The sequence below is a fragment of the Dinoponera quadriceps genome, unplaced genomic scaffold, assembly GCF_001313825.1.
Source record: "Dinoponera quadriceps isolate SergipeBrazil2010 unplaced genomic scaffold, ASM131382v1 scaffold2662, whole genome shotgun sequence".
Lineage (NCBI taxonomy): Eukaryota > Metazoa > Arthropoda > Insecta > Hymenoptera > Formicidae > Dinoponera > Dinoponera quadriceps.
The window spans coordinates 265,271-285,961 of record NW_014556703.1 but is presented as its reverse complement, the minus strand read 5'-3'; the positions used below and the strand labels follow the sequence as shown (position 1 = coordinate 285,961).

At 44.1% G+C, this 20,691-nt stretch overlaps 1 protein-coding gene across 4 annotated transcripts in view; it reads left to right on the top strand.

Annotated features, from left to right (window-relative positions):
- Positions 1-20,691, top strand: part of LOC106748035 (protein roadkill) — a 71,278-nt gene that overhangs the window by 15,211 nt on the left and 35,376 nt on the right. For all 4 annotated transcript variants that reach the window (XM_014626203.1, XM_014626205.1, XM_014626204.1 and 1 more), the window contains exon 3: positions 16,605-16,668. The gene's annotated coding sequence lies outside the window, so the exon portion shown is untranslated. The remainder of the gene's footprint in view (positions 1-16,604; positions 16,669-20,691) is intronic.

Genomic DNA, 20,691 nt, shown 5'->3' with positions numbered 1-20,691 from the left:
TTAGGAATACCGTCGTAATTAGACTCTTGATACGTTTATTCCGATTCTTAAATATTTGTTTTGGTTTCCCCTAATTTTCTCCAAAAAATAGCGAGTACATCTATATTTGCAATGTCCCCAAATAATAATAAATCATAGAGCAATCGATAATACTGTATATTTTGTTAATAATAGCGATTTTTAATTGAAGTTTAAATGACCACAGGTGACCATTTACGTAAAAAGAAACGAATAAGATGATTATTCCCGGGTTAATCACGATGATATCGGGGATATGGGGTCATATATTAATGATGATTTGAAGAACTCGTTATCGTCGTGTTCTCAAAGGTGCTGCGATAGCGCCAAGCTCCGTCTCAAATTGATCCTCGCGAAAGTAATCCGCGCGCTAGACGTTACGCGGACGCGTTACGTCGATTTAAGCCCGCACTCGCGGAGAATCTGCAATGCATCTTCGTCTTATCGAACTGTTATTGGCGATTCCCGTGCCGTCGTCACGGACGGCGGTCACCGTTCCTGTTTCGCCCGTATTCCACTTAGAGCCGCGCTTTGGTCCGTGCTTTCACTTTGGCAACGAACACTTTCGCCTCTTCGACGTCTCGTCTCTCCTCGCGAAAAATTCTTCGCGAGGAGGAACGGAGCGCGGAACGAACCGCGCGAATCCGTTCGCTGCAATTTGGCGCTCGATGTTTGGCTCTCTCTCCCCCCCCCCCTCCCTCTCACCTGAAACTTTCCCGACGATTTTCGTGGACGAGACAGAGATGAAAAGAAACTGTTATTATTATCATTGTTCATAATTTACTAAAAGCTGAATTTTTCATTTTTGGCGGCTCTATGAGAATACTCCGTGTCTCGTTCTGATCGGTTGTATAAATCAAACGTTTTATTGATCGCTACAGCATACCCAATATAAAAATATCGCAAATATGTATTGTTTCATTAGTTGTGAATATTGAAATGTTGAAATAAACGTAAATCTACGATATTGTCGCGAGGTAAATGAATTTTCACGAATCGATTGAGCGGAAAGGTCGAAAATAATTTGAACCTTGAAGTATTGAATCGTTAATATTCCTAAGCCCGTTATTTGAAAAACGATATCGTTGAATGCGTCGCAGAAAAATGACAGCTGGATTGTCAACACGCGCGGTGTCATAACTTACGCGAGAAACGCGCGCGCCTCTTTGGAATCGATATATCTGGATCCACATTCGCGATCGTTATTCGCTAAAAGTCTACTTTCGAACTGTCTAATTAGAGAAAATCGCGCAGAGAGATCGAGAGATAGAGAGAGGAGGGCCGATCGGGCCTGTGAGGGTTACCGTGCTGTCACGAGTACACCTCGAAAACCCACCGTGAGTTCGAAAACTAGTTCAATTAGAGAAAACCGCGGAAAAGGAGATATCTCTGGCGGCGCATCGAGGTATGAGGGTTTCGGGGGCAAGCCGAGCCGCCGTCGCCGGCCCGTAAAACGGCGCAAAAGACCTTCCTCCCATGCGCTCGTACGCGATAAGCACGAGCATCTCTTCCCCTCGCTCTGATACCGCCGATCAGTGTTTGCCGGTATCTAGATAAAATTATCCAAATAATCATCCAGAGGAATCAATAGATCATCTTTATCTCTAAGTGAAAGAAATACAAAATATATTCATCTTCATCTTAGATAATAAAAAAACCATGTTATCTAAAAGTTATGTGAAATGATGTTATGGTCTGTATTCTGAACTCACCTCACTATATTTATCTTCATCTAGATGAATGTGAAATCACCTAAAGCAGGCACTGCCGCCGAAACACATTCCCGTTCAGTCCATCTAACGAATAATCATGACCGATGCCACGTTGAATAGCGGCAATTTCAATTTCTATCGACCTCCCGTGACGACAATCAACTTCGAACGAAATTACGTAATGCAACTCCGCGATCTAACGATGAAAGAACCAATGCATCTTCAATAGGATATAATCAAGGGAATGATTGAAGATACACAATAACAGCCTGGGGATTGAGCGGAAAATTCAACCAACAGGATCGCATTCAGCATGAAAAAATCTATCGGAAATCACATATTTTCCTGGAGAGGAGAAATAGTTTTTATCCGCAGAAACAAATAACTTGACCTAATGTGATTACGTTTCCGGCAGATATACATCGAATCCATTCTGGCGAATACATCGAATATTTCAAGCTTATTGGATTGGTTTTCGTAAAATATAGTAGAGAGAGAGAGAGAGAGAGAGAGAGGAGACAAAATCAAAAAGAGTCAGCAGTCTTTCGCGGGCGCTCCCGAGAGAGCCGAAGAAAGATTTTTCAAGCACGGCGCCGACGTTTTTGGTGAAACACAGCCGAGTGCGAAGCGTCGTTGCGCGAGTTCGAGACGTGCCGAGGCTGTGACCGCGTTTCATGCTGAGCTAAGTAGCACGCGCGCCTGCCCGCTCGCCTGTCTGACTTTGCCCGCCTGTTCACCCTCTCGCTCTCGTCCACACACGCTCTCCTCTCCTCTCCGGACACACACGCGCGAGTTCGAGTCTCGTTCTTCTTCACTCTGACCGGTGGTTACGACGCGCGCCACCATCATCATCATCACCACCGCCGGCGCGGGTCGACGCGCGCACTTCGTCTTCCTTCTCTTTGTTCCCTCTTGTCTCCTCGTCTCCCTCCCCCCCCCCCTCGTCTTGGCGGTTGCATCTCACCTTACCTCGCCGCGGGAACTCCTTTACTTTCTCCCTTCGCGGAAGTCCCGGAAGTCCCTGAACCGCTCAATCCCCGACCGCTGCCGCGGTTCAACCCGAGTCTCGTGCCGACTACCAATGGTGGAAGCAGCTTTATGCTCGCCAATGAGTCGGCTTTAGCTGCTCGTACGGTAATGGATTACCCGTCATTTTCTTCGTTATTTTCCGTGTTATTTATTTTTATTCTTATTTTATTCACATCGCGGAAAGAATAAGAAGAGATAGCCCACGTGTAAAGTCGCGAGAAAGCGCGGTATTTATTTTTACTCCCTTACGTTTCTAAGAATGTATAGTAATGATATAGTCGACTATATGACTGCCTAGAAGTTAGTTAGAATCATGAAAAACGTTGGCGTGCCACTGTCGCGCAAACGGTTAAGTAAAACGGAAAAATCGATTTCAGTCGCATTAAATTTGGAAGAACGATTGTGAATGAATTTCTTACATATTCGTTGCACTGTACGGCAACGACCTATTGGCACAATCTATCTCCTCGGCAACGTGAAACGACGACGAACGTTGAGATCGAGTTCGGCTCGCGGACGAGCGCGCTTAGAAAGTCAACGTGCCAACCGGTGTAATCTTATATCGCCAACATGGTTTAGGTTAATCGCCGTTGCGTTCTAACACAAGTAGGCGACCGTAACTAACCAGCCGAGCGAACTAGGCGAAATTAGAATGTTTGCTCGACGATCCCCGCCGACGGTTTCCAATGTGCGAAACTCGATCGCCAGTCGGCGCACCGTCGATTCTGAGATGAAATCGGGAGACCGCGGCGGGTTGCAAAAGCAGAACGCGAAAGGACCGCCGGCTTCGGCGATTCGCCGATTCGTAGAGACTTTCGGCAAAATCGAGTCGAATCGCGTAGGAGTGTCAGCTGATCAGCCGCCGATCCGTTCGTGAGCGAGATCAATCGTTTATCTTCTCGCCGAGAGGAAAGGAATCGAACGACGTAAGAGATTGGTTTTACGGTTGGAGAAGTTTCAGAAGATTTCCCAACTTTCGAGGCTCGGTACGTCGATGATTATACTGGCCGATTGATACTCCGACGTAATGATCGGTAGGAAAAAAGAAAGGAGAAAACCGATATACTGGTGATTGTGAGAGATTCGGGGAATTTATGTTGCTTCATGACGAAATCCGTCCGCGCGACACCGACTCTTCTATAATCGCTTGTAACTCGAAAACTGTCCTGACCTCGATATTTTCATGTAGGGGTTTTCGATTAACTTTCGGAACACGCCATTGACCCGGGAATAGTTACTTGGGGTCATTTCATATCCCAGCGGTCAGAAAATGAAGCTCACATCGCAGTGGATTTTTTTTTTTTACCGGGAACCAATATGCACCTTTCATTTGGACATTTAGAGACCCAACCTATACAACAAGAATAGACATTCAAACGAAGGGAATAAACTGAGCGCGCGATCGGAAGAGTAAAGATTCGCGAGAGAACACCTGCGGTCGGGCTAAGCCGAAAGGAACCTCCGGCGTGCGCGAGAAAAGAAGGAGGCGGTGGCTTTTTCGACACTTGACGGCGGGTAAGACGTACAAATGATTTCACTTTTAGGTCACCTTCGCGTAAGTACACTCCGATTTCACCACTTCGCCCGGCAGCTTCGGGTCCTTTCGCTCTTTCGAAACTTTGGATATTTCTCGGTCGCACCGTACATAATACGGATTAGTCGGCCGTCGTTTCGCTGCCACTTTAACGATTATACCTTAGCTGTCGGAAGATCCAACCGGGTTTTAGCAACAGGTCGGTAAAACGGACATCCGTGCCTACACGGAAAAAAGAATATTCTTATTTTGAGGAGATTTGTATTCTCAATATGTACATGTTGAGATCAGGTTATTTAGCGGTGGATAGATAAAACTTTAGATTTATTATCGTCAGAATAATCATACTGCAGTGGACTGTCGTAATTTTGCAGTAACGTTATGATATTGTTGAAATTTCAAGAATATTAAATTTTTGTAAAAAGATAATATATTCTTGCTTATATATGTAACAATGATTGCGTTTATTAGAATATATAAGCCTTGAATTGATACGTAATTTTTCTCCATGTGCGCACGAGAAAAGGGCGAGCATTTTTTTGCCGAGTGAGGAAACGAAGCACCCGGAAAGAAGCCGTTGCGTACGGCGGTTGCGAGTCGCGCGGATGAGAACTAATTTTTCAGGCCCGATCGTGAGCATATTATTTACTGAGCGTGCAAACGAAAGTCCTGTGTGCCCGTCGCTAAGCGAGAGATATCTCGCTTAACCTCGGTGCTTCATTACGAAACTAGTCGTTAACGTAATAGTTATTGCGAGCTTCGCCGGCCGCAGCCGAAAGAGCCATTAATAAGCGTTTCAACGGCTATAGCCTTCAATTAGAGAAGAAGTGATAATTTAGTTTTAATATAATTCTCTCGCGTCCACATCTATCCGGAGATCTCATTTCCCAATGCATGGTAGTATGCGACGGAAGAAAGAAATCCGTATACAGGCTAAGTTAAAAGTCTGGATACGGTCGAATATCTCGTAAACAAAGCAATTTTGAAAAAAAAATGCTTCAAACAAAAGTTATAAAGTTTAAAAAGATCTATTTATTGATCTTATCAGTTTGACCTTAGATGGAATCAAATGGAAAGTCAACTTCATTTTTTTAATGGAATCTTATAGTTTCCTCAATACACATCGATTCCTCTATTCATTCTGCGTATAAAAGCACGAGAGTAAGATCATCGAAAAGTGAATACTTTTCGAGATATTTGACTTTTTATTCTGATATTTTTCAGCACAAAGTAAGAAATATCTCATAAAATATTCACTTTTCAATACCACCACCTAAATACTTTTGTACGTAGAATGACGGAATCGATCGCTGTAAGCAAAACATATCATAATAACTAAACATAATAACAACTCACTCAGTTCGCAGAAAGAAATTTTAAGCGTGTGTGTTTTTTAATCTCTTCCAATGCGAACACGCGAGAGAGATAGAGAGAGAGACACTTTCGAGGACTGGCGTGATGATAGTCTCCTCTCGGATTCTCGAGACTCGAGAGAAGAGGCGGCCGCGTGTATCCTTACGGCCGCGCGAGCGATTAACTTTACGAACTCGCTAGCCGTCGCGCGTGCAACACAAAAGGCTCGTTGTGACGAGACGGGACTTCGTCTCGGTCCACTTATCGCGACTCGAAGTCGCAAGTACGTTCTACTTGCAATTCGGAGCGCGCGTAAGAGGAGTACTTTTGCGCCACCCTGAGCGAACGAGAACCGACGCATTCCTTCCTGCCTCCGTGATCGCGTACAACTCGAAGTAGATTATTGAGCGATCGCAAGAAAAGAAGGAAAAAAAAGAGAAAAAAAACGAAAGCATTTCACTTCGTTTCATTGTTGTTTCAACTCAGAAACTTTAAAGAAATGGCGTTTTATTTTTCACCTTGGGATTAAGATATTTCAAAATCCTGACGTGACAGGCAAATTCCGCGACCGGATTTTAATTCAGCGCGCGAAAAAGCGTAAGGAACGATTTGTTTCATGAAAAAAAAGGCGCGACTATCGTACACACCTGTGTTATTAACGTTGATTTCATTCACCGACTTCGCGGACACTAATCCTACACGTACAAATGACTCGACTTTAACTCGGCGAAACAAATAACGGCTCGGGGGAGGACAGAAACGGCGGCGCGGAAGCCTCTCGCGGAGGTAGAAAGAACCTGTGATTATTTTCTCACCGGAATAATTACTCGTGCACGTGCACGAGCGGCCTATTTAATTCAATGAAGCGAGCCATTGACGGACCTATTCAGCCACGTGACAACGGCGCGAGGTCGCGTTAACACACAACAGCGGGCCGTTTGTGGCCACGCGTAAATCCGCCGCTCGGAAAGTAAAGTACACCCACGCGAGGTGGACATATTGGAAATCCAGGAGACGAAGTCAGCGGCGATTGATGCCTGGCCGACTTATATGCTAAACCGCATCCGCGAGCACGCTCGTCGTGATCGTAAATCCTCGCCGAGTTCGCGCCTTTCGTCTCGCGCAACGCCAACTGCAAGATTCTCGTGCTTTTTGTTCCCTCACATTAGGGAATTTTTTCTTTTTTCCGCAACACCATCTTTCTGATCTGGTAAAGTGCGTTCCGATATTCACCGCCAATATATCGCAGATCTACAGTTTGTGTCACGTATTCTATAGATTTTTGAAGTGCTGGCAGTGAATACCGGAACGCACCTGAGCGTTTGCCGTATTCGCAAGACGATGTTGCTTAAAATCCCTGTTAACTGATAAATTACGGACGCGTTTTGTCCGTTTGGAATGGAGTTTCTCCTTGCTCGACTTTCTTTCTCAACAATGGATTTTTGGCAGAACCAATTATTCCCCTTGACGATATAGCTTTCCAGAAAAGATAATTTAAAAATTATTGTCTCATACATTGACGGAATTAACAGACGATGCAGATTTTAATAATTTTCAATTTTTAATATGATAAAACTACTTTTTTTTCCTATTATACATGCTCGGAACACTTTCGCGACCGGTCGTTAATGGTTATGGAATTGGATGCGCTGCGTCGATTTGTTACGCATACATTACTACTTCTTTACACGGAAGAATGAGAGAGGGAGGGAGAGAGAGAGAGACAGAGAGAGAGAGAGGTGTGATCTAGGCTAACCGTGCCGGTGGTATTGTAAGTGGGAGCATAACCCCGTCGTCGTGCCCGCGAAGTGCCCTGGTACCATCGTTCGTCATCTCTAGACCACGACATGCGAATACGGACTGAGTGTTCATGCGTGCGTGAATGCACGCATGCGTACGTGCGCCACACACACATATACCGAGGTGCCCGCAATACTCCTCCTGTTGCGTCACTGTATACACAGGCAGGTTTGACAGAAAGTGCGAGGAGACTATCGAATGACGTCTCGCTGGAATTTGGATCTTCGATTAACGCGCTGATTTTCGCAAAGGCTGTTGTTTAAATTTTGCTGTCGCAAAATTTACAAGTCGAACCTTGCCGGTCAGAACATCCGCCGGAGAATTATTTTGAAATTTTTACCGAATGTTTCCACTATTTTTTGTATATATATCAGTTACTCGTTATTATGTCTGTTGCTCTAATGTCATTTGTCTACTGACCTATTAAAAGAAAGAAACTTTTTATTCGAGCTTAATTGGTTAAAATTCCCCCGTTCGGAAACACGATCACCGTAAGGTCGTTTAATTTAATTCGCGAGATTCACTATACTTTTTGTCGGCCGCTCCGTATCGTGTCATGGCAAGTTCGCGAGATCTCTCCGAGACTTCGTCGTGCAACCTACCTACCTACATAAACACGATGCTCCGCTTTGCTTTCCGTTCTCCTTACGAGCACCGTATCGCACCTTCTCGAGGAAGAAGGGGAGGGCGGTGATGCGACGGGAGGGAAACCGGAGAGGAGGAGGAGGAGAAGGAAAAGGAGACGAACTCGGATAAAAAGGTCCGACTATACACATAATGCAACCTAATTTCGCTCACCGCGCACCGATTTTCTACACTCGTCGACGTGGTCGTAGGTCAAGGTTGACTTTATCCGATCGAACGATGTCGCACGAATTTTCATTTAGTAAATCGCGTTCAAAAGTACCCCGGTTTAGACTCGTTAATCCTTTAAGCTGTACATTGCAAAGGTATGTCCCGTTGTGACGCAAAGAATTAAGCGCGCATGTTAATGTTGAGAAAAAAAAATGCAATTGTCACGCGTTTTAACCGCGCCGAGCGATAACGCGCTTTTCTCGTGCGCCTGTCGTCGCGGCCCCGAGTGCGAAACGGCACGTTTCAAAAAGATCTCGCGTTACTTTCGCGCGTTATGCGGGTTTCGATTGGATGCTCTTAAGAGCGAGAAGGGAACTGCGTATCGTGTCGCGCCGCGGCGTAAACAAATTATCTACTTCGCATGGTATCTCATCGCGACGACGACGACGACGATGATGACGAAATTAACGATGAATTCATTACCGTCGAACGAGGCGTCTCAATGATTTATGAATCGATATCGGCCGTGTATCGTCAATCGCGATAAATACTGTCGATTCTTCGCTAATCCGATAAACAGTATATTCAGCTGGCGAACGTATTAATCAACCGCGATCGACGACGTCGATCTCGAAGCGAGAAGAAGCTTATCGTCGCGCTTAGTATTATCAAGTGTGTAAATTAATTTTCGACTTTCTAAATGAAAATTCACATTTATTTATATAAGCTCAGAATACACTTTAATCAACAAAGTAATCTCTAGCAGCATCTACACGTTTTTGTCATCTTTCGAGTGAGTGAGGAATCCCTTCTCGTTAAAGGACGCCGGTCCGGTAATGCATTTTTCGACCTCTTCGAACGTTTTCGAGTGGGAATCTGAATACGCCGGATGTGGCAAAATTTCCCAGCCCAACGAATCAAGCATGTTGATTAAGCCTTGGTTGCTTTCGCTGTGTGTGGCCTCGCGTTATCGTGTGGCAGAATGACCGGCTTAGGCCCGTCTGAGGTGTAATTAATTAATTTCGCGACAGATCAAACGATAATTCCGATAAATTAAAGGTGCATATGTTTCGGTTCGCACGCGACTGATGATTAGTATCGAGGCGAGACGCGTTGAAATCCCGTGATGTAATTAATAAAGCATTAGCAGGGTCGCGTCGAGATGTATTCATGTGATTCGACGTGCTTAATATGAATATATCATTGTTGCACAGAAATAAGTAACAGAATTTCGACACTTTCTTCCTCTAGCGTGACATAAATTTCAAATACGAGCAGTGTTCAAATTTAACTTACAATTTATTATTCATTCAGAAAGTAACATAAAAGAAGTGATTTACTGTCATTTTTCAATATAGTATCCCTCTTGTTCAATGCACTGGCACCATCTTTCCGGTGGCGTATTCCTTGAGAAAAAAATTGTCCTTCAGCAGGAGAATAAGGAATATAATAATAATAATTTATATTCACATCGATATAAAAAGATTACATGTTTTATACTTCAGAACAAAACACATGAGTCTGTTTTACCAATGCGATTAGTCCACCTCGTTTCGTGTAATTTAGATTGGAAAAGGCTGAGGACGCGATTAATTTTCCTCCGCGTAATCGCTCAGGCAAGCGGTCAAAGTGAAATTTTACCCTATTGTATGAAAGCTCGTCTCCCTAAGCGACAAGGAAGGTTCCCAGCGGGGTCGAGACGGAGTTTCCTACTGCTCCCTCGTCGGTAGGGCAAAACACAGGCGAACGAGGACGACGAATCGCGTAGGGCGAAGGGTCCCCTATCGCATGGTCGGCCGAAAGAATCGAGACGCGTCTCGAAAGGATCGCGGAGATCGAAGGGCCCTACGCACTACCTTGTCGGTCTGCGCACCATTCGACGATTCTCGTTTCCCCTCTTTTCATTGTCCACGCCGGCATATGTCTCCTTTGTCCAGGAGGAACGAGAGAGAGAGAGAGAGAGAGAGAGAGAGCTTGTCCTTTTTCCAAGCCTCGATGGGACGATAATGAAAATCGATTCCGAGGGCAGCCATGCGGGAACGCGAACGAGCGACTTTAAATTTTAACGTAGCCGCACGTTTTCAATCCTCACGTGTAACGCCATTTATGCCGCTTGCGTATGGAAAGCCGAAAATAGTATTCAGACTTTGGATTAACCTGCACAGTCGCCTGATGCGAATCCAATTGAAAATGTGTGGTCCATCTATTAAGAGGAAGCTTCAAAGAAAGCGTGTGTTCGCTTTGAAGCAGTTGCGTCGCTATGTCCGAGCTATATGGCGGTCGTTACCGCAATAATGTGCGGAAAATCTTATAGAAAGTATGCCGAAACGGTGCCAGCAAATTCTCGACAATGGAGACTGGAGGACTTACTAAATAAATGCGTAATAGTGCTTTTAGCTCACTTTAAATCAATCTGTATATTTCTTAAAAATAATAATTTTTCTTTTAAATATGCAGACGGCGCTTATTGTAAACGTTAATCCGTTTGCAGCCTTGATATTGTCGTTTTATACTTAATAAAAAAAAAGAAGGAAAATTCAGTGAGCACTTAATGCGAGCGATTCGATGTTGGACAAGTAGATTTGTTCACTTGAAAAGAAACGATCCAGCGCTCTCAGCCAGGTGGAAACTAACGCTCCCTCTTCGACTTCCTCATCGGAAGTAAAATTCTACTCCCTTTGAAAAGCCTCCTCTCCATTTCAAGCCGAGAGCTTCAGCAAGTTTCAGCAAACAGCGCGAACTTCTATTCCGCGAGCTTCTTTCAGCGAAATTGAAACCGGCTATATCGGCTAAATGGAGAGGAAAGTGTGAGAGAAAATATTAGCTCCGTGCAACCGAGCAGGTTGCAAACTCCGGGGGGCGACTGAAACCCCAAGTTACGGACTGCTCGATCCCGTACAGCCTCTTCTGATCTTGTCGCCATGTTATTTTTACGTTTTCGAATGGAAACGAACAACTGAGAAATTTCTCTTACCTGAGAGAGAGTCGAGAGTGCGCATCCTCCCTGAATTATGCTTCTATCGCGAGGAATAAAACAACTCGAGCGAAATCCGCGGTTTCCTTTCAGAATTTCATTTTTTTTCTTTTTTTCTTTTCAATGACTCAACCTATCGATCTCCTTTGTAGTTTCGGCAATTAAAAGCTTAACACAGAGCTAAAATTTGTATTCGAAAGAGTTGACTTTGCACTATCGGGCCTCGATTACCAGGTTCTAATCGGAAACGCAATTTGGGAACCGCGCCGGTTTCCCTGAACTTCTCGTGTTCGTTTCCGAGCCCGATTTTGCGCAGCAGCTGCAGCCGTGTCCGACGGAGGAAAAATACGATTTAGAAGTTTTGCACGGGGGAGGGGGGAGGGGGCGTGGAGGAGAACCGCTCGCTCGCTTTCGAGTGGGTAGCGAACGGCGAGTAGGCAGGCTTTCCAACGATATTTCTGGTGATAACTATGCCAGGGACTGCCGGGTAAAGTAGCCACTATAATACGGCTCTCAGTTCGAGTAAAAGTACACGGGATAACCTCGTAAGCGGGTTCACCGTGTCGCTTTCACTCCCTCGTGCCGCAATATTATCCGTCGCTCGAGGACCAAGCGCGCGCCCAAGCCGCGATCCGTAGCCGCCTCCGTAGATCGTAGAGATCGACACCGTCTATCCGGCCGGCGAACGGAGCAGGGCGACGCGGAAACGTCGACTCGGTGAACGGGAGAAAACGGAGTACTTGCACGGGAATGAAACTCGGTTCGCGTGCTGACTGAATTTTCCGCCGACCAGACAAAAGCTCAGTCGTTGGGACAGAAAGATTCCTGTAGCGTTTACATATCGATATTTTCCCCTACCGATTTTACTTACATAACTTGATTTTCACATCTTTTGAAAACTCTCGAGAGGGGAGGAGGGTCGAGTGTCATCGTGTCTTTTACCGTGGCGTCGCATAGCCGTGTGAGCGACATCGGGTAGTTTAATGCTGATTTAATAGATACCGACGACGCGACTTTATAATCGAGACGATTTATAGCAAACCAGTTTGACTACTCTTACTCGGTCTTACGTACTGTTCTCTTAACCGGCTGATGCTTAACGACGAGCATTTTCGGCGTAACGACGATAAGATCGATGTAATACGCCGCGCGAATTCGCACCCGGATTCGGTTGTGAACGCGAGAGTGCACGAGTATATTTGGCACAGTGTAACCGAGACGGTAACTGAACGGATTTCACTAGGTTCTCCCATGGACAACCGTATGCATGATAAGGGCTTACATACATGGCGAACATGAAAATAAGGAGAAAGCATTTTAGATGTACAAATTAATTCGGTGTCTTTTTTTCCATGAAATTCAAAGTTTATTTACAAAAAGTCAAGTATAAATTTAACGTTCGAAATAATTTCCATTATTTTCTACGACTTTATTCCAACTATCGGGCGGTCGATGGATGTCCTCACGGAAAAAACTTTTCTTTTGATTTTGATTCGGTAAAGTCATCATATGCTTTTGCGCAGCTATTTTTTAGCTGTAGGAGCTACTTCTTTTCTCCCGTGTTTAACTCATAACTATGTTTTACTCCCACGTCACGCGGTCGTGACGACACTCCGATTCTTCCAATCGATATCTATCTAATCGATCGCTGATAGCATCTGGCCGACCTAGTGATACAGTTAGACGAGTGAGAGTGAGTATTAAATATCGACTACGGGAAAGAATCGAGGTTAACGATAAGTCCTTCTCCTTCGCGGACCGATAAAACCTTCTTCTTCTTCTTCTTTTCACCGAAAAGAAAAATCAGTGGCGTCGAGAGCGACGGAGATTATCGATCCCGTGAGAGGATATACATACCCGTGATAGTGATTTACGATCTTCCAAGGGCCGAATTTCGGTGACAGTTAAGGAATTCGCGCGAATAGGGGAACCTTGCGATAAATCTCGAGGGTGGAACGTGGGTTGAATTTTATCAGCTAAGTTTAAAAAAATCGAGAACTTCATCTCTGTGATGTTTTATTTATCGAAGGGTATCAAGTTCGAGAAATATTAATAAATAAACGAGTCAACGAATACGAAAATAATGAATGAATTATTCTGGTTAATTAATTCTAGATTAAAATGATAAATAAACTATTCCAATTATGTGTGTAATCTAAATCGGAATAATGATTAAGTTATTCTGATTAGTTGTGTGAAATTTCAAGGATTCGGTTTAATCGCCAGCGATTTCAAAATATTCGAATTATACTGTAGTGTCGACGCGCGCTCTTCCGCTTCGTAATTCCCGGGTTTCCGTCCGAGGATACGCCGTGACATTAGCTGGCATTACTCTCCTCTCTCTCTCTTTTAATAACATTAGACGACACTTCCACTGGCCCGCGAGACAAAAAGGCTCGCGCGCCAATTGTTTCCACAAAATTGCGACACGACACCGTTGCGCCGCTAATTCACCGAAGAGTTATGCGAGCCGCGCGTTTACGGCTTAACTTATTCGACTCGCACTCTCGACGCTCACGACCCACTTTTCCCGTTATCGTAGCTTAACTATCGTCCACCGGTATCGGTACTGTGCGCGTCCGCATCCAAGGGACATTTCACAAGGGGCTTTTCGCCGTTTCGCGCGAAAAAACGCGGCGCTACGTCATTGGAAACCGCGCGATAATCCTCCGTTCGTGTGTGAAAATGGGAAGATTTTTAAAGAACTTGCGATTGGAAAAATTCTTACAATGATATAAGGCTAACAGGTGAGACTGAAAATTTAATCTCTTTCTCTCTCTCCCTCCCTCTCTCATTAACCGTCGATCTTTATTGATTTGGAAGGAGGAAAATATAAAGTGCCTAACTACAAGCCGGAACACAGATAAAATGAAACCGATGGCACCCGAGCTTGCTTTGCGTAAGGTACACAGATACTTACGTTTTGACCTATATTTAGGTTCTTTCTCAACCTATGTATTATACAACGTTCTTCGATGTCTGAAATACTCAGCTACATTTGCAAGGACCTACCTATCTGTCTGCGTGTCTTGCTTTTTCGAGTGGCCTCGCTTTTTATTTCGCGGCTCCTTCTGCAGTTAGTCTCAGACAAGATGTTCCCGTATATTTCTGAGACCCCCCTCTCTCCTTTTGTTTGCGCACGTGCAGCTGATTAGTTTCGAATGGGCTTCCATTGCGAAATACTTCGAATCCGAGTTTCGCGATCGTGTGAAGACGGAAACTGCAGTTTCCGTTCTTTCGATTCACGGCGCTGTTTTCGTCTCGGAAAATCTAAGACGAAAATGAATATATTTTGTATTTCTTCCATCTAGATCAAGATAATAATAATCTATTTATTCATCTGGGCGATTGTTTAGATAATTTTATCTAGATACCGGCAAACACTGCACGGGTTTCGGACTGTGTTTCCACGACGAGGGCTAAACCCACCCGTTGACCGCGACACACACATACACACACACGTACACATTCGAACTCCAGATGCATCCGGCAGGAAGATGGCAGCCGGATTACGCACACATACGTGCACAACGGGGAGGTTGCGGTCGTGAAACGTCGCACGCGCGCGTATGCCACACGGCGACGTCGGTCCGCGTCGAAGAGAATCTCCTCGTGTGCATAATGGAGGCTCGAAAAACGAGGCAAACCGAGGTGAAGAGAGCTGACCTACTGTGGCAAGTGGCTCAGGGCCGTCGCTGTCCAAATCGTCCCCCTGATCGCCCCCCTCCCGGGCATTCTCTCTCTTCATCCGATACGGCAGTATTCGGGTCTCTCTTACTCTCTCTCTCTCTCTCTTTTTCTTTCTCTCTATTTGCACTGCCATGTTCTCATGGCCACTTTGTTCTTCTCCTTCTTCTGTTCGACCCTCTCATCTTTTCTCCCTTCGTCCTTTTATATAGGATGATTTAAGAAAAGGAGCTGGGAAATTTTCGGTACGGCCGCTTGAAGAAAATAAACAAAGAGCGTCCGGATATCGAGATGCGTCGAAGAACTGACTTCTTCGAGGGTGAAAGCGATTTCCGACTTTCGACAGATAATTTTATCTAGATACCGGCAAACACTGGCCGCGGCGGATAATAAGTCACGATAATAGGATCCAGGTAACAACCGAGTTCGTCTATGTGCACGACGTGACGTCGATGTGCACGATAAACGATGTGTACTAGTTTGAGACGATTAGAGACACGTTCCGGGCCTCTAACGTGAGCGCGAAGGTGAAAGCTTCGATAATTGAAGCACCGTGAATGATNGGGGGGGGGGGGGGAAGGAGACGAGAAGATCGAGAACACGATGAGATCGTAGCTGCGAGTGTTTTCTAAACCAATTCCGCCGTTTAACCCGGAAATATTACCCTTTTTTTTTTTACGTAAACGATCTAAACGATCACCTTAGGGCCATTTAGACCCCAATTGGAAACCGCTATTATTAACGAAATATAGCATGTTATCGATATTGCTCTGTGATTCATTATTATTTAGAGACGTAATAAATATAGATTTGCTCGTCATTTCCTTGAAATAATGAAGGGAAACCAAAGAAATATTTAAGAATCTCAATAAGCACATCAAGTGTTTTATTATGACAATATTTCAAATAAATAAAGATATCAATTTAAAAAACGCTGTTTTATTGCCCATTTTTGATGGAATAAGATATTTAAAAGTTCGTAAAAAATAATTATTAAAAAAGATTGAAAGTAAATGAAATGACATTCATTTTATAAAAATGTAAAGTAAGGCTAAATCTCCGTCATACAAAGTTATTAGTATTAATTCAGGACTGTAAAAAAATGATTTATTTTTATATTCCGACTTGGCAATTCGTGGCGATTCCGACTGGCCACTCGCGCGCGCACCTTTTTCGCTTGCTTTATTCTGCCGATGTAAACGCCCACTGCTCGGCGAGGAAAGTGAATCAGCCGGCGTCGAGTGAAAATCATCTAGTGAAAATGTGAAGGCCGGGTAGAATGGCGATTTGAAAGTTCGCCGCTGTAGCTTCCAACCACGAGTCGATTTTCACTCCGCACCCGCTGGCCCTCCTCCTTACCCGTCTGTCCGTCCGTTCAGCAGGCAGACGGACAGGCACCCTCCGCGAGGAAACGTTCCGGTAAAAGGTCGACGTTATTGCTTGCAGGATCTAAGCGTTTGCATGCGTCGTCAATTAAGTATGCTAACTAATTCCGATAAACGATACGCGGAGATGATATTTATCCCCAGCGTTTCCGAGTTCACTTTTCGATCAAATGAACGAAATAACGTGGATTTAAGCATTAAGCCCGTATCAGATTACGGATTGGAAATTAGATTTCAACGAATCTAAGGCAAACACTGTATATAGATAATATCGATAAGGCTTATTCATGGATGTCCTTTGTGGCTTTTGATTTCAGGATGTCCTTGGCTCGCGTCGTCCTTGTGTGATATCGCCGGGCAGCAGGCGAACTATGCCAGCAAGTAAGTATTCACCGTACCCGACCGTGTATGTCGGCTGCGAATTTCTTTTGATAAGTGCAGATTATTTCAACGCTCGACCGTGTCGACCTTCTTCTCGTTTCTTCCATCTTTGTCCTCGTCAGGACGATCAAAAATCGATGCGGCTTCGAGCGTCGAAACGCCGTGGCTTGATCGCATCCTTTAATTAATTAACCTTTTGAGCTATATATTCTATTTTTCGACTGAATTTTTTTTAATGTGGCATTTAAGTGTTGGGATCGCTAAATAAGCCCAAACTACTTTGAAAAGCGTCAAAGGAGCATGAAAATTTCAACTCGAGAAAAAGAGAGAGGAAGAAATGCATGGTACGTTATTTTAGCGCAATTTGCAATCGACATTCCGTCGAGAATGATGTGATTAAAATCTCCAATCAGTCTTTCCGAGACGTCGTTTCTCGTCGTCTCGGAGTGAGTCGTCTCATCGCGGCAGCGCGGCTCCGTTAACGTCTTCTTCCGCATCAAGTATTGTGCATTCCGCACGTGATTCCGTCGTGTTGCCTCTTTCGTCGGGAGAGAGAGGCGGTCATTCTTGCACGGTGAATCGCTCCGCGAGTATTTTATAACCACTACCGCCATTGCTAACTAAGGAAAATCAAACGACATGTGTGTGCGCGCATCTTTGTCAATGGCGACTGTGCCAGTTATGTACCGTTGTTTACGCGAGAGAGAGAGAGAGAGAGAGAGAGAGAGATACGATGAGATATTTCGCGGCTAATGTGAATACGCGCGAAAGTGACATCACTCTCGCGTCCTCGGTTACATAAAGATATCGCGTCGTCGCTAACATCGATGATGATGATCCCTCCGCATTACGTAACTTCTCGTCGCACGTACGTCGTGTACGAGGCATTTAACGCCCCCATGGCTCGCGTTGGTTACGTTTAACCCGGGAATAATTATCTTATTTTTTCCTTATGTAAACGATTACCTGGGCTCACTTAGACTCCAATTAAAAAGCGCTGTTATCAACAAAATACAGCATATTATCAATTGCTCTATGATTTATCATTATTTAGGGACATTGTAAATATAGATTCACTCGTTTTTTTTTTTAATGAGGGGAAACCAAAAAAATATTTAAGAATCGGAATAAGTACATCAAGTGGCTTATTGTAACGCTGAGATACATATATATATATAGACAAGAAATACAAGAAGAGCAGCGTGATTGTGTCAGCGTTTACGTAACATAAGATCGCTTCAACGTTATCACTCCTTATCAAATTTGCCATCGACTTTGACATCCTCTTAAATACTGAAATATTGATACAAGTTACTCGCGCGAAAAAAAATACATCCTACGCTCTGATCGTTTTCGAGCGGACTCGAGCAGAATTTGAATTCGAAGCTATAAGCACTAACGCTCGCAGTGGGCGTCCCAAAAACAAAGGGACTGGGCGTATTCGCCGCTCGACCCTGCGTCATGTAATACTCGTGTCTGGACCCCTCCCTTCTTCTCTCTCTCTTTTTCTCTCTTTTTCTCTCTCGCGCCCACGATTTCACAATACATAATTTTCGGCTTGTTAAAGGTATAAGTTATCGGTCTATACTGGAGAATGTGTTTGGTTGGATATACCTGACAATGGACAACCAAACGTGTTTTGGTTGAAGGAAACGAAATTTCTAGTCCTCATGTTTGAACCAAATTTGGTTTTTATAACTAGAAATTTTGTTCCTGTCAACTAAAACGCATTTGATTATTGTCCGTTGTCAGGTTGATCCAACCGAATTCATTTTTCCGCGTAATGTATATTACAGAAGTCTGTGGTTTCGCGAGATATCTATTCAAGATTGCGCGCGATATCGCGTTCGCATACTCGGTCGGTCGCGTCAGCGTTCTCATCGTCGAAAAGGTTAACTGTTTGATTGAATTAGCGCGCGGCTTGCAAATAGCGGGCCGACCTCGGTCGATTGCATTCGAGGCGTGTCCATGTGTGTGTGTGTGTGTGTGTCCACGCGTGCGTGTGTGTACACGCGCAAAAACGTGTGCCACGCGACGTCCTTTCTCACCTCTCACCGCTCTCCCTTCCGCACGTTCGACCGGCGGGTTCGCGAAGATCTAACCTCAGTAAGGCCTTCGGCATTTCCTGCCTGTCTATCCACTTGCACGCCCGTTTGTTTGATCGACAATCGTTCAGCAACAGCTGTCGATTTGGAAGTACAGGTGGGGCCAAATCTAAAAATCTAAATTCACGGATGTTTCTTCTTTGGTAACAAAACTTGACCGGACAAAAATAGTAATCATAAAGCTAGATTACATACAAAATTTAATGAGAAATTACTTACAATATTGTTTTAAAACTAAAGTCTGGTTGAATAAAATAAACTACTGTTATTTATAAAATACATTTTATTATTGATTATAAAATTAAAGTGTTTTGCACGTCCGTTATGAGGCTTCAAAGTTTACATACCGCCGGATTCGCATTATTCTTTTTACTCCTCTTATTGCCTCAATTCGGAAATAAGACAAAGAAATTGTTATTACAAAAACTTCCAATAATCCAATTTAATATTATAAACTGCTTTCTCTCCAAAAATAAGATATATTCAAATAAAAGTAATTTAATTTCAAGTTAAATTGTAATTTATGGTTTGAAGATATCGTTCTTTTTTGTCCAGTATTCTTTACTTTCAACTTAAGAAATTATTCTCGAATAACGAGAATATTATATTTTTAGCGGGGGACTATATATGGAATTTCTTTGTATAAGCAAGTTTTATCCATTTAACGCTACATAAACTTATTTCAACGTGTATATGTGAATGAGAATACGGATCTTCTCAAAATAAAAATATTCTTTTTTCCCGTGTAGAGCAACGCGGTTCCCCTCGATCTTATGTTATCCCTAATTCACGTGCACAACTCGTGGCTAATCCCCGCCAAGGAAAGACAATTTCATTAGCCGTATCATTCGCGATACCGCGTTTACCGAGTGATATTATTTGGTAAATTTTTTTCCGAGCGGCGGATGTGATCGATCGCCAGCCCGCGTTCGCTCGCGCAAGCTCGTCGTCGTTCCACATCGCTTTTAGATTACCAGCTGACCTTAACCCTAGTATCGATAATCGATGGAATCGATCGTCTAGCGGCTTGTGCGAAGGGTATCCGTAGACTCAACTCGGAGCTCTTCGCCGCATGTCGAAGGCCACGGTCGGCTAATCCGAATCTCGGGGAAATTCTCGTGAAATATGCATAATACACGTCTAAAATTCGCTGCGGATTCAGCGATTTTTCCGTCACCGTCCGTTAATAATTTCGCCGGAAAATCCGACGAATCCAACGAGGTCGAGAGCCGATGTCATATTATTTCCATGGCTCCGAGGGCGCTATTATTCAATTTCTTTATTTATTTCCCCGGCGGAAACGACGTTCTCGGTAAAATAACGGGACTTCGAAAAATTTAGAAAAAGAAGTTCACAGCGAGGCGGAACTATTGTCATCCAGAAATGTGCGTTACTGGTAAGAAAGTTAAAGAGTGATTTTCAAAATAGTCATTTTCCTTAGGCACAATCTGACGCAATGGAGATCGGTACTAATTGAAAGCTTTTGAAAAGGAATATGCTGATTTCAAATTTGTCTTGTTCCAGAAAATGGTACTAATGTTAGACCTTATCTAGAGTCATCTAAAAAGGTCAGGACCTATAAGAGCAAACGCAGATTTGGATACATACATTCAGGGTACGCGCATACAAGGCTAATATATGAAAGATACACGGTCTGGTATATTATATAGAAGTCTCTGTGCATGACGGTCGGACCTCGAGGAACCACGTGGCCACCGTGGACTACGTTGTTACATCCGCTGCAAAAGGGACTTCTATTCTTGAACAAGGCCCGGCCTCCGACCGGGTTAAGATCGATGTCGACTCTGTAACCTTTCGCGCGAAAATTAGCTATCGGTCGCCGTCGATCCGCTATACGCTATACGCGTCTATCGCTTCGGATATCGCGCCTATTCGTACGGCAAAAGTCCTCATAATT